The sequence below is a fragment of the Benincasa hispida genome, chromosome 1 (assembly GCF_009727055.1).
Source record: "Benincasa hispida cultivar B227 chromosome 1, ASM972705v1, whole genome shotgun sequence".
Taxonomy (NCBI): domain Eukaryota; kingdom Viridiplantae; phylum Streptophyta; class Magnoliopsida; order Cucurbitales; family Cucurbitaceae; genus Benincasa; species Benincasa hispida.
In genome coordinates, this window is record NC_052349.1 from 69,958,622 (window position 1) to 69,972,060 (window position 13,439).

Here is a 13,439-nt window from a genome sequence, read left to right on the forward strand (position 1 = left end):
CTTATTTTGAAAAATTCAATAAGGTGTTATTAAATAGATCTATTTGCTTAAATTGAAATCTAATAAACCTAAAAGTCCCTTGACTATTGGATGAGTACTTAAACTTTATGTGAAAGAATAAAAGTGGATCAGGTTCGAGTAAATAGTCAAAATGATGTATAGTATATGAATAAGGTTGGGTACCTTATTCTGGTAACACTATTGGATGCGCCTGCTTGGTAGTTGTTACAAGGAGTTGTAAAGTGCTACAAACGAAGTGATCCTAATTCGTTCATGTTGGGACATGAAGAGTGGGGTTCTCCTTGTGAAATAGGGTTTGTACAAGGTCGGACCACGAAATTAGTCACTCTTACTTTATAATGCTGTTTACTATTTAAGACTGACTATTTCAAAGCGATGACCTAGGTAACTTGACCTTAATCCTGAGCTAACTATGAACTTCTGTTTATTCGGGATTACCCTTAGATTTGCATAGGTGAGGGTTGACTCAACAACGCCAGCTCAATAAGACTTCCATTTCAGGGATAAGACTAGATAGATAGTTGAAGACATAGGGTGCAAGAGGGAACTCACTCCTACCCGCTTTTAGGGATAGTAGAGAGGTTGTTCTCTTAAGTGCTGATTTTGGGTCTTGAACAAGGGATCCCGCCCTCTCATTAGCTGAGAGGGAATTAGTTTTGTTGATCAGATCACAAAATAATTATTCATTAGGGGATCAGTGGGGACTTAAGGATAAGAGGTAATTTCGGGGGTAAAACAGAGATTTGACCCAGCCGTTATTACGAACAACCTGTGAAGGGTTGACTTACTAATCATGGTTATATCGAGGGACATAATATATCTATAGTGAGGGGAGTTCAACTATGGGCTTTAGTAAAGTGACCCATTAGTTAACGAATAGGGGTTAGATTGATCTAATGAGTTTAGTCGATTAATCTCGGATCGTTGCCCATGATCTGTAGGTCCACGAGGTCCCCTACTAGCTCATAAATGGATTATTTCTAGAGTAGTGTGATAAGTTAATTTGAAAGTTCAAATTTAGAATCACACGAAATTAGAGAATATTATATTTAAATATAATTTAAATATATGAAGATGAATTTGTGTAAATATTAATTTAATATTGGATATTAAATTAATTAGAATTATTTAAATTGTTTAAATAATTATTTATTAATTTTATTAGAAAATTAATTTATGAAATTAATTTATAAAATTAATAAATTTTGATTTTAGAAATAAAATATGATTTTAAAATCAAAAATAGATTTTGGAAATAGAAAATTACACAAAAAGGAAAAATAGGATTTTTTCCATCTTCATCTTCAACTAGCTCACAAGGAACCCACCATCTTCAACCTTCAATAACTCCAAGCATGAGCTGCATCCCATGCAGCAAATCTCTTTGTATGATAGTTTGCAATATATTGAAGAGATTTGAGTGAAGTCAAGGGAGGCAACCGATTGATTTTTTCTGAAAAATTTGGGTAGAAGAAGATGTTCTTCATATGGGTTGTTGCAATGAGCTTTCTCCAAATTCTCTATGATTCCAGCTTATTTTGAGTCCCACAACTCAATCTAGAGCATCAAGAGAATAGTAGGGAAGATCTTTTGGTGGTCTGCACAATGATTTAGAGGAGTTAGCAGTTGGAAATAAAGATTTCAACGGCTCTTCAAAGGTATGTTCTTGAAACCCATTAAATTCTGTTTAAGCGTGTTTTCGTTTCTGCCAAAATTAATGAATTAGAGTGCTTATGGATCCTGATTTTTTCTGCTGCGTGCTGGTACCTCTCCAAAAGTCCCAAATATGGATTTTCCTGTCACTTTGTATTGTGATAACAACGGGGCTGTGGCAAATTCGAAGGAGCCTCAGAATCATCATCGGGGCAAGCATATAGAGCGAAAATACTACTTGATCAGGGAGATTGTGCATCGCGGTGATGTGATAGTCATGAAGATCGCTTCAGAGCACAATGTTACTTATCCCTTTACAAAGACTCTCACGGCTAAAGTGTTCGAAGGTCACCTGAAGAGTTTAGGTCTGCGGAATATGTGACATCTTGTCTAAGGCAAGTGGGAGATGATACTGGGGTTTGCCCTAGTTTACTGTATATTGTACATGTTTTTTCTTGCATTGTACATTAGTCTCCCGAGGCATTTGAACAAGTGGGAGATTGTTGGGATTGGTGTCCTAATTCTCTCGGAGTCTCGCTGTTTGTAATTATACACATTGTTTATGAATAAAATAATTGTTATTTCATTATGGCATTTACTCATATCCAATAAACAAATCTCGATGGTTATCTTATGTAAACTTAAGCATGCATATGAGATATACAAGTGGATCATGCCTTAAGTGATAACCTAAATAGGTTTGTAGTATAAGGATTAAGGTGGGATACCTGATCCTGGTAACACTATGGATACGACCCGCTTTGTAGCGGTTTGCAAGTGTTGTAAACTACTACAGATGGTAGATCCTGACCATTCATGTGGAGACATGCAAACGAGGGTGTCCTATACAAAGAGTTTGTATAAGACTGGACCACGAGATGACTAGACTTTGTATATAATATCGTTGATACTAGAGACATACATCTCACCTAAACAACCATAAGTGACATGACCTCAATCCTGAGTGTTTTGGGAACTCTTGCCTTTGAGGGCGGTCCTTTGATTAGTATGGGTGAGAGTGGCCAGATTGCCAACTCAACATGCCTACCTTTTTTTTGGGGACTTGTCTGATTTGGGAGTTGGGAACTCAATACATAAGATGAAATTCACTTCTTCCCCGAAGTAGAGTTTAGTAGATAGATTGCTTCCTTAAGGGCTGATTCCGAGGCTTGAACATAGTGGCCACAGCTTCTCTTTGAAAAAGATGACTTAGTCATAGTAGGACTATGACTTATGTTCATTATAGGGATTAGTGGTACTTAAGAAGTTAGATGTAACTACAGGGGTATAATGGTTATTGGCCGAGCTGTACTTACGAGTGATCTGTGAAGGGTTGTCGCATTGTTGATTGGTTAAGATGGACACATAATATATCTGTAGTAAGGAGAGTTTAGCTGTCGGTCTTTAGTGGAGTGCTTGGCAGTTAACGGATGGTGGATCTCGTGACTAAAGAGTTTAGTCAGTTATTCACGTATCGTTGGAGCTTCGAGCTACAGGTCCATAAGGTCCCCTTGGTAGCTCAATGGATTTAAGTTGAGGATCAGTTCTTGGTGTTGATTTGAATTGTTCAAATTGATAAGAGGTAGTTAAATTATATATGATATGATCGGTATGGTGTATGAGATACATCAAGTGGAGGATTAATATAAATGAGATTTACATTAAGTGCCATGGAATAGAAAAAGAGTTATGGTTTGTATGTTTCTTGAGATGAAATATTAAAACTATAGGTTATAAATATATTATGGTAAGTTAGTTATCATTTATATTTATAATTATATTAATTATTGGATAATTATCTCTTTTTTTTCTAATAACCAATTGAATGGGAAGTTATTGGTGGTTTCATGGTAACTATGAGATAAAAGGAAAAATGTTTTCCTAATTTAAGTAAGAAAAGATTTGCATTTTATGAATTTGAGATTTTCCTCTCTCTGGAATTACTCACGGTGATTGTCAAGTAAATTAGATTTACTAAGCGATGGCTTAAAGTTAGCTAAACGATCATGAAGTGTGCTTACACAATAAACACTTAGCTAGACGATGAGCTAAACGATCGCATAGCTTTTGCTAGACAATCATATAGCTTTTCCTAAATGATTGGACATCGACCTATACGATAGGTTGTTCCATCTCCCACTTGCTCAATCGTTTACACGATTGTTCTTCCTTCGATTTTCTGCTTCTAACCAAGTCCACACAGAGCCCACCCTCTAGATTCTCACACCAAGAATACCAAGGTAACCTTCTTGGTGGTGTCATACTCAACTTGAGACAGTCGAGGTTCTATGGAGGCTATTCATGGTGTTTGGGGTGTTCGTGACCTTGGACATTGCTTAGTTCGAGTGCGTGGTGTTCGTGCAGTGTAGCGGTCGTGTTGGACGAATGTTCATGTGTTGTTGTGTTGTTATGATCGAGCGTTCGTGATCAAGGAACTTGAAGAATATTCTACAAAGATTTGTTGATTCTTGTCCTTGATCTATAGTAAAGCATGTTGTAATTTCTGTATTATGCATAACCTTATGTTTCCATTTGTAATTGTAATTGTAATTTCATATTCGATTGAAATTTGGAAAAATCCTTCCATTGCTCATGAAAATCCTCGTGTCCGATTTCCTTCATGAATAAGAAAGCAGCTGCATATGAAAAGCAAGCAAGCAAATAGTTTACCAGGGTATGCGGTAGTGCGCACAGGCGTGAAGTAAGGCTTACAAAGTTTGATTGACGCATAGGCGTAAAATGAGGCATGCAAGGTTCGATTTTTGTATAGACACAAAGGTATGTCCGCATGACTTTGTGCACTCGATATAGAGGGTGGCTAGGCTTAAGCCAAGTGAAAGGTAAAATGGCTAAGTATAAGAGATGTGATGAGCTTAGCATAATGCGATGAGATTATGCATGTGATAATGTTAGGTTAAGTGTTATGTTAAGCTCAAAAGGGAGCTAATGATACTAACCAAGGGACCTCTTCTTATTAGAAGATAGGCGCAAGTAGGAGAGGCTTATAAACCCCTTGGTTAAGTAGCTTAAGATTGTGAGTGACTAGTTTTAACAAACGTTTTTCAAAGACAATTCCATGAGCAGTTTAAACACATAGGCATTCTAAACACAGTTTTTATATCATGTTTTGATTGACACAGGCTTTTAAAAGAATGATGATCGCATGATCCATATTTTAATGATAAAATGAGTTATGAACTCAACTTACGAAGCCTATGCCATGTTTATAGCATGATGAAGTTTTTATCAAGAAAGTTTTTATGCATGCTTACTTACATGTTGATCGCATGATCCATGACTTAAAAGAATGAGTTTTAAAGTATGAATTTAGCATGTGTTTTTGGTATGTTTATGTTTATGTTATGAAGCTTGATTATTTCAGTAAAGGAGTTTTATAAGCATGTTTAATGTTTTACAAGGCACTATGCAATGATATGAAATTATGAGGAATGTTTAAACATTTATGAATATATGTATGTATGTATATGTGTGTGTATATATATATATATATATCTGTGTGTGTGTGTGTGTGTATTCGGAATGGATGAAGAACTCTCAAGCTTCTTTCTCATGCATTAGTCTGGATCGAAAGGATAACCTTGGATAAGTTGAAATTCTGCTCAGTGGCTTCTATTTATAGAGCTTGGATCGCGGACAGTATTTATGGACTGCTCTGATTCTGACATTCGTGGTGCATTAGTCTTTTTCTAAATCTCTGCTGCTAACGGCGTGGTAGGTGAAATGTCAACATCATCTTTTGGTTTTCCCGAGATATGCGTTGATGCGTTCATTCCACCAACCCTACGTTGATCCCTCTATTATGTGTTATCGTGTAGCCGCAATCGTGCAGTGACCGCATTCGCTTAATACTACAACTTCTACATAATGACCGCAATCGCTTGACGATCGCAACTCCTATGCGATGGACGCATACGACTGATTACCGCAACACCCATGCATTGATCGAATGCGTTTGCCTTTGCGATGGAAAGTTTCTTCGCATGCAATCGTCTATGCGGTAGTCCGGTTTCCGCATTTACATCCACTTCCTGCATTAGCTACAAAAATAGACAATTGAACGCATAATAACGCATAATAATGGGTCAGCCGAGATTTTTAATGTTGAATGCCGCAAGCTCATTTTCTCATGAATTCCTAACATAATTGTCGCATATTCTGCTTAACAACCTTCATAATTCTAAATAAAAGGCCTAAGATGACATGCATTTCTGCATGTCATCACACCCCTAAACTTAGAATCATGCTTGTCCTCAAGCATGCGTTATACTCAAGAAAATCTTAACTCACGTCTTGCTTTCCTTTGCGATGACCAGCTTCTCAGAATATAATTTCCTCATACCTCTAACCATCGCCGTAATGCTCTCTTCCACTTTGGTTGCTTCTTCAAAAAGATCTTTTCCAAGTTTAAATCTAGTAAGCCTTTGCTAAAAAACTTTTTATTCATTCACCGCATTTTTGCGTTTAGCTTTTGAGAATGCGTTCATTCAAAACACTTCAAAAATTTATGATGACTTATTCGAATGTGGCGTTGAACCTGGTTACGCTCTTCGTTTTGGCTTACCCCCACGTGTGTTATGCAGGCATCCAACTTTGGTTGCATTCCATATTCAACTCAACTCTTGTCTTGCTTGATTTGGCTTGCACCCGACAGAGGAGTTGCGCTTATGCGTTGATCCTGGCGACTTACTTTCGTTTTGGCTTGCCCCCACGTGTGCCATGCGGACATCCAACTACGGGTAAGTGCCTTTCACACCAGGAGTTTCAGTATAGTATGCGAGTACAATGGGAATCAATCAAGGTTCTTTTATGGTAGTCCAGTTATTTGACTTAACTCTTATTAACATAGGTTTCCCCATTGCCTTGACAGTGGAGTTGTTATTCTCAAAATTCTCACTTTTTTTTATGTTCAAATGATCGCAATGTAATGAACGGAATTCTCTGAGACCGCTGCCACCTCCAAACTTAAAGGTTGGCAACGTTCTCACCGTAAAGCTAAAAATAAACTTCACAAGAATGCGGTAATAAATGTTTGAGCAAAGGTTTGCACGCAAAGACTTTCAAAATTTGAAGAAGCAATTAAAAGTAAGGAGCGCCTTGCGATGCTTAGTTAGAAGATGCAGTGAATTATACGTACCATCATAGAAACACCGCAAAGCAACGCAATCGGACAAGGAGAATTTCAAAAGGATAATGCATAAAAGATAACAAGAAAATAACCTTAGGCGAAATAATGCATGAGATCATGCATTGGAATTCATGCGATCGAAGCCATGTGTTGAAGGATGGAAGGAATTCTTCCGTTGTACTGCACACCGAGGAGACTTATTGTTGCACCTGCAAAGAGAAAACGCACCACAACCAAGGAAGCAGCCGCATATCCAAAATAAAAATAAAAATAAACTAAACTATGAAAGCAAGGTAAAGATAGAGTAGAAGACGTCCCTAGAAAAATTAGAGTGTTGTCATCGCAAGGAGTCTTCCGTGCAGGAGATTTCTCTCAACTACTTGGGCCAAGAGCTTGTCCTGACCATTGGAACTTCTGGCAATTGTTGGGCGCATATTGGCCACCATGTGCTTAGAATTACCTTCAGCTCATGAGACTAATTGCCCTTCTATCTTGGGGTCAATACTGGCTTTCGGCGCATCGCCCACAGTTCAATATTGGTTGCAACTTGGTCGCACAAGCTATAGTACTCCCAAGATAAAAAGGTTGCCTATAGAGACACAAAACTCAACAAACAATTAGCTGCCAAGTCCCCGACAACAACGCCAAAAACTTGATGACAGAAATTTAGATTATCAAATTGTCAAGGACTTGATAACTAAAATTAAGGTGAATACAATATGCGATGCATGTTCTAAATGTATGCGTTGATTATCATGCGTTGGTGGTCATGCGTTGGAATGAACTATGTGTTAACGAATGTATGCGATGACCATGTGTTCATGTCACAAGTTTTCTTGCGCTCATGCCAAGTATAACACAAACGCAATTTTCTCGGGTGATCTGAGGTCGAACTTGGGGACTTATAACTAAATGCTATGCAGTAATGTGTATGCGACGGTTGAATAAAAGAATGATGGAGGGGTTTCTATACTAACACTACTCTTACTCCTAAGTAACAGACAAAGCAATGAGAATATGAATGAGAGGTAGAGACATGAAAACCGTTGACGTGAAATAAATGGATGGAAAAATAGATAAAAGGTGAAGATGTCTTAATTACAACCCTTAAGAATGACCGCAAGGGCAACCTCAGCCAACACAAGCTATGCAATTGTGCTACACATACTTGAGCCTAATTCTAGGACGTATGCGATGTATATGCGATAGTGCCGAAAAGCCTATGCCTAAACCTCCATAACCCACTCACGTGATCTCGCTACATGAGCATGATAGCTGCATATCACCACCATATCCTACTTCCTGGACGTATGCAATATCCTCTTCGTAGGGTGCATACGCTGTGTGATAGCAAACAGAGCTTATTCCTAAGTTTCCCAATCTTACTTATGCGTTCCAATCCGCTCTCTTGAGTCTTAGATTTGGGTTTAGACTACTCTCTTAAGTATGCCTAAATAATGAATGATGCGCTCATAAGACAAGGTAATCGCATGAACTTGGCTGATTCAAGATTATTCCTATCTCTAGTGAACAATAGCTTATATTGCTTAATGCGACCAACCACTTACCCTCCCGGGCAGTTAGTTGTTGCTGACTTTACTCATAGACAAGTGTTGCGTCCGCCTATAGACAGGCATTGCTACAACTTCACACTAAGCAAATAAGGTTTTCTCACACACTCGCGCAATGCACACCTCTCGGTGGTTTGCTACATGCTTCATATCTCTAATCCACATGACTAAGTATGCAATACTCTAGTAATCTCAATAAGTGATGCAATGAAAGTTAAAGATGGAGATGGAATCGAAGTAAACATAGAAATACATTGAACACATAATGTATTAATTTCTTAATTCCAAAATGTAATACAATACAATATAAGAAAAGAAGAGAAAAAGAAATGACTAGCTGGAAGCAATGTCTTGCTTCCAGCAGATATGTGTCAAGGCTACCGGTGGTGCCATGGAAAGGCGGTGGAGCTGAATCTCTCGAGATCTAGCTCTGGCGAAGGCTCCGGTCGTCACTTGGAATGGATGAAGGAGGTGAAGAACTCTCAAGCTTATTTCTCACGCATTAGTCTGGATCGCAGGGATAACCCTGGATAAATTGAAATTCTGCTCAGCGACTTCTATTTGTAGAGTTTGGATCGCCGACAGCATTTATGGACTACTCTGATTCTGACATTCGCGGCACGTTAGTCCTTTTCTAAATCTCTACTGCTAACGGCATGGTAGGTGAAATGTCAACATCATCTTTTAGTTTTCCCGAGATATGCGTTGATGCGTTCATTCCACCAACCCTACATTGATCCTTCTATTATGCGTTATCGTGTAGCTGCAATCGTGCAGTGATCGCATTCGCTTGATACCGCAACTTCTACATGATGACCGGAATTGGCTTGACGATCGCAACTCCTATGAGATGGACGTATGCGGCTGATTACCGCAACACCCATGCGTTGATCAAATGCATTCACCTTTGCAATGGAGAGTTTCTCCGCATGCGGTCGTCTAGTTTTCGCGTTTGCGTCCACTTCCTGCATTAGCTACAAAAATAGACAATTGAACGCATAATAACACATAATAATGGGTTAGTCGAGATTTTTAATGCTGAACGTGGCAAGCTCATTTTCTCATGAATTCTTAATATAATTGCTGCATATTCTGCTTAACAACCTTCATAATTCTAAAAGGCCTAAGATGACATACATTTCTGCATGCCATCAGTGGTCAGGACCTTGTTCAGCTCCACATGCACGTATGACCATGTTATTAAGGTTCGTGAGATCAAGCAAAAGGGTTCTCTCTCAACTCAGGCTAGGAGGTGATTGAGCAAGAGGACTCTCACTCTAGCACAGGAAACAGTATTAGGGATTGAGTAAAAGGGCTCTCTCCCATGTTCTTATAGTGGAGTGGTATTTTACAACATGATAACAATGAGTCTTATTTTCAGGGATTTTCAGTTAATATGATTCCATTTTCAAACCCTGATTGGCAACATGAAGATGTTTTATATGAAAGCATGCTTATGATATTTATGAATATTATTTTTTTTTCATGATAGTCACTCACTGAGCATATTTAAGCTCGTGCTTTCTTTAAATGTTTTCTTTCAGTAAGTTGTCAACGTCCTAGAGCCAAGTAGATCTGTCAGTCAGTCGTTTAACAGGATCTTCCTAAGAAGTTGAAGTATAGGTGATCCATTAAGTTCTTAGAACCCTGATTTTATATGTATATGTTAAGGGGTCAAGGTAGAGGCTTGAGTCTAAAATTGTGAATACTAATATATGTTCTTAATATGGCTGTTTATATAAATGATTGTGAATAATGAATGTTGGCACCTATGATGTTAAGTATTTATAAATGTGGAAGGTATCTGATACAAGTTTTGCACTATCTATCAGGCTAGCAGGTGCTCGGGAAATAGGTTGTAGGAGTTAGTAGGATAATAATTGTCACAAAAGGGTAGGCAATTGTTGTCTTCACATCTCTTCTTGATTAGTGGGTAATCTGGGAAATGGGTGTGACAACAGGCATCAGGACCATGACTCTTAGGAATCTTCTCCCCGATGCCAACCTATGGTTGTTCTTAATCAAGAATGGAATCATGCCAATAACACATGATGAAACTGTATTGCGAGAGAGGATATTGGTTATCTACTGCTTAATGCAATGCATACCCCTTAACGTGGAAAAGCTCATTGTGGATCAAATCAAACTTTTCAATGGGAAGCCATGCGACCAACTTTATTTTCTGTGGCTCGTATGTGCATTATGTGAACGCGCTGGCATCCCTCTGGGGGATGACTTTGGAGAGGTTGATGAGATAATGGATATAAAGCTCATAAGTGTCTGCTAAAAGGCTCACTCAATCAGCCTGAATTGCTCCCAAGCCTAAGACTTCAAAGCCTCGACCTTCAAAGCACGTAACAAAGAAGAGATGCATCGAGACTCCTGATGACGAACCAAACAATGAAGCTTCACCTGATGAACAAGAATCAGAAGCTAAGCTTGCGTTAGAATACAAGGACACCAACCTTGTGGACCTTAACCTACCCCTTCAACCCTTAAGCCTTTCCAATCTCACATCTTCTATTAATAAACCAATTGACCCAAGTCCCCACGATGAAATACAAAGTGATCAAATTGGCGAAACAAAAAGTCCTCAGCTTTCACTTTCTCGCTCTCCCTTACCACCTACCTTTGATCCCTCAACAATCATCTACGAACTAACTGGGTTCGGAACAAGCAACATCCACACCACTAACAACCTAGTTGGTCATGCATCAACCGCTCCAGCCTAACACACCTACACCTCCTACAAGCCAACATGGATGAGCTTAAACAGTTCATCCAAGCACAAATTAGACCCCTAGTTGTACCATGGAAGCCTTTCACATGCACTTGGCGACTTTGCTAGGCAAAAACATTGTTCTAAGGGATTACATGCATCACCAGACGTAGAGAAGTCAAGACCAGTTCAATTTTCAATGCAATATATCAACCAAGTCTTGATGGAAATGTTCGCCCTACCTTTGTTGCCACAACACTTAACAAATCCATTTAGGATTCATGGATGAAGACCATGCACCTGAACACAAGGACGACGCTCCTGCCTCGTAAATAAATTTGGGGGTGTTGGCCTTTTGATTTCATTATCATCTTTCTTATAATTTTTGTATGTGTTTGTCTACGTTAAAATTTCATATGTACATCTTTGCCAATGAATGAAATTTATGTTGGTTTACAGAAACATACAGCGAAAGAAAACAGGATCATTAAGCATTCTAATTCCTCAATTTTGACACCAAATTAAGCATGTTCATGGGGTATCAAGAGGATTTCATTACATACCTTTGAAGATCCTCTTCAAACTCGAAATTCAATTGCAATCTTCTCCAATTATTATTGTGGACCATCACTAGAGCTTTTCTACTATTCTCTAGGTTGAGTTGTGGGACTCAAAACAAACCTAAACGTAGGGAAACTGAAAGAGAGGTTTTCAGGTTTTTTAGCTTATTGAAGAACAACTTCTTCAACCTTCAAAACTCGACAATTTAGCAATAGTATGTCCTTTTTCACTCAATCAAGAGTGATTTTATTACATGACTCTCATGCAAACTGATCACTTGAAGTGATTCTAGCTACTCCTTGAATTTGATAGTAGAATTATGTGTAAGAAAGTGATTAACCTTCTTGCTTGAAAGTAGGAAAATCCCACATTGGGATTTTTCTCAATTTTCAATTTCCCTTTTGATTTTGAAATTGATTTTCAAAATCAAAACTTTTTCCAATTTTAATTCTTTAATTAAAATTGAAATTTTATTAATTTTACAAGAAACAATTCAATAATCAAATTTTCTATAAAATTAATAATTAATTAAATTATTTAATTGATTCTATTAATTTAATATCAAATATTAAATTAATTTCTCACCAAATCCATCACCATGAATCCCCATTCACGAAATTAATATTTAAATCATATTTATATATTAATCGATTCTCCAATTACGTTTAATTTCAAAATTAAACGTATAATTATATCACATATAATTACTAATTCCCTTAATTCGAATTTGAATGTTTCAAATTAACTTATCACGCTATTCTAAGGCTAATTCCGTTTGTGAACTAGTAGGGTAACCTAATGAACCTACAGATCATGGGCTCCAACGGTCCGAGACTAATTGGTTAAACTCTTTACACCGAATTAACTCCCATTCGTTAACTATCGGGTTACTCCACTAAAGCCCAGTAGTTGTACTCTCCTCACTGTAGATATGTTGTGTCCACTCGATATAACCATAGTTAGTAAGTTAATCTTTCACAGATTGTTCGTTTAACGGTTGGGTCAAATGACTGTTTTACCCCCAAATTACCTCTTGTTCCTTAAGTTCCATTGATCCTCTAATGAATATTTGTTTGTGATCCAATCAATAAATAGAATCCCTCTCGGGCCAATAAGAGGGTGGGACCCCTTGTCTAAGACCCAAAATCAACATTTAAGAGAACAACCTTTCTACTATTTCTGAAAGCAGGTAGGAGTGAATTCCATCTTACATTCTATGTCCCCAGCTATCTACCTGGTCTTACCCTTGAAATAGGAAGCTTATTAAGCCGACCCTATTGAGCCAACCCTTGCCCATGCAAATCTAAGAATAATCTTGAATAAATAGAAGTTCATAGTTAGCTCAGGATTAAAGTCAAGTTACATAGGTCATCATTTTGAAATAGTCAATCTTAAATAGTAAACAACATTATAAAGTAAGAGTGATTTATTTTTTGGTCTAATCTTATGCAAACTCATTGCACAGGATGCCCCTTCACTTCTCATGCCACCACATGAACGAATTCAGATCACTTCATTTGTAGCAATTTACAACTCCTTGTAACAATTATAGAGTGGGTAGCATCCGATAATGTTACTAGAATAAGACACCCAATCTTATTCGTATACTAAGATCATTTTGACTATTTACTCGAACCTAATCCACTCTTATGTCTCCATGTAAAGTTTAAGTACTCATGTAATAGTCATGGATCTTTTAGTTTATTGGATTTATTTCTAAAACGAAATAAGCAATTCATATATTCAATAACAACTTTATCAACTTACA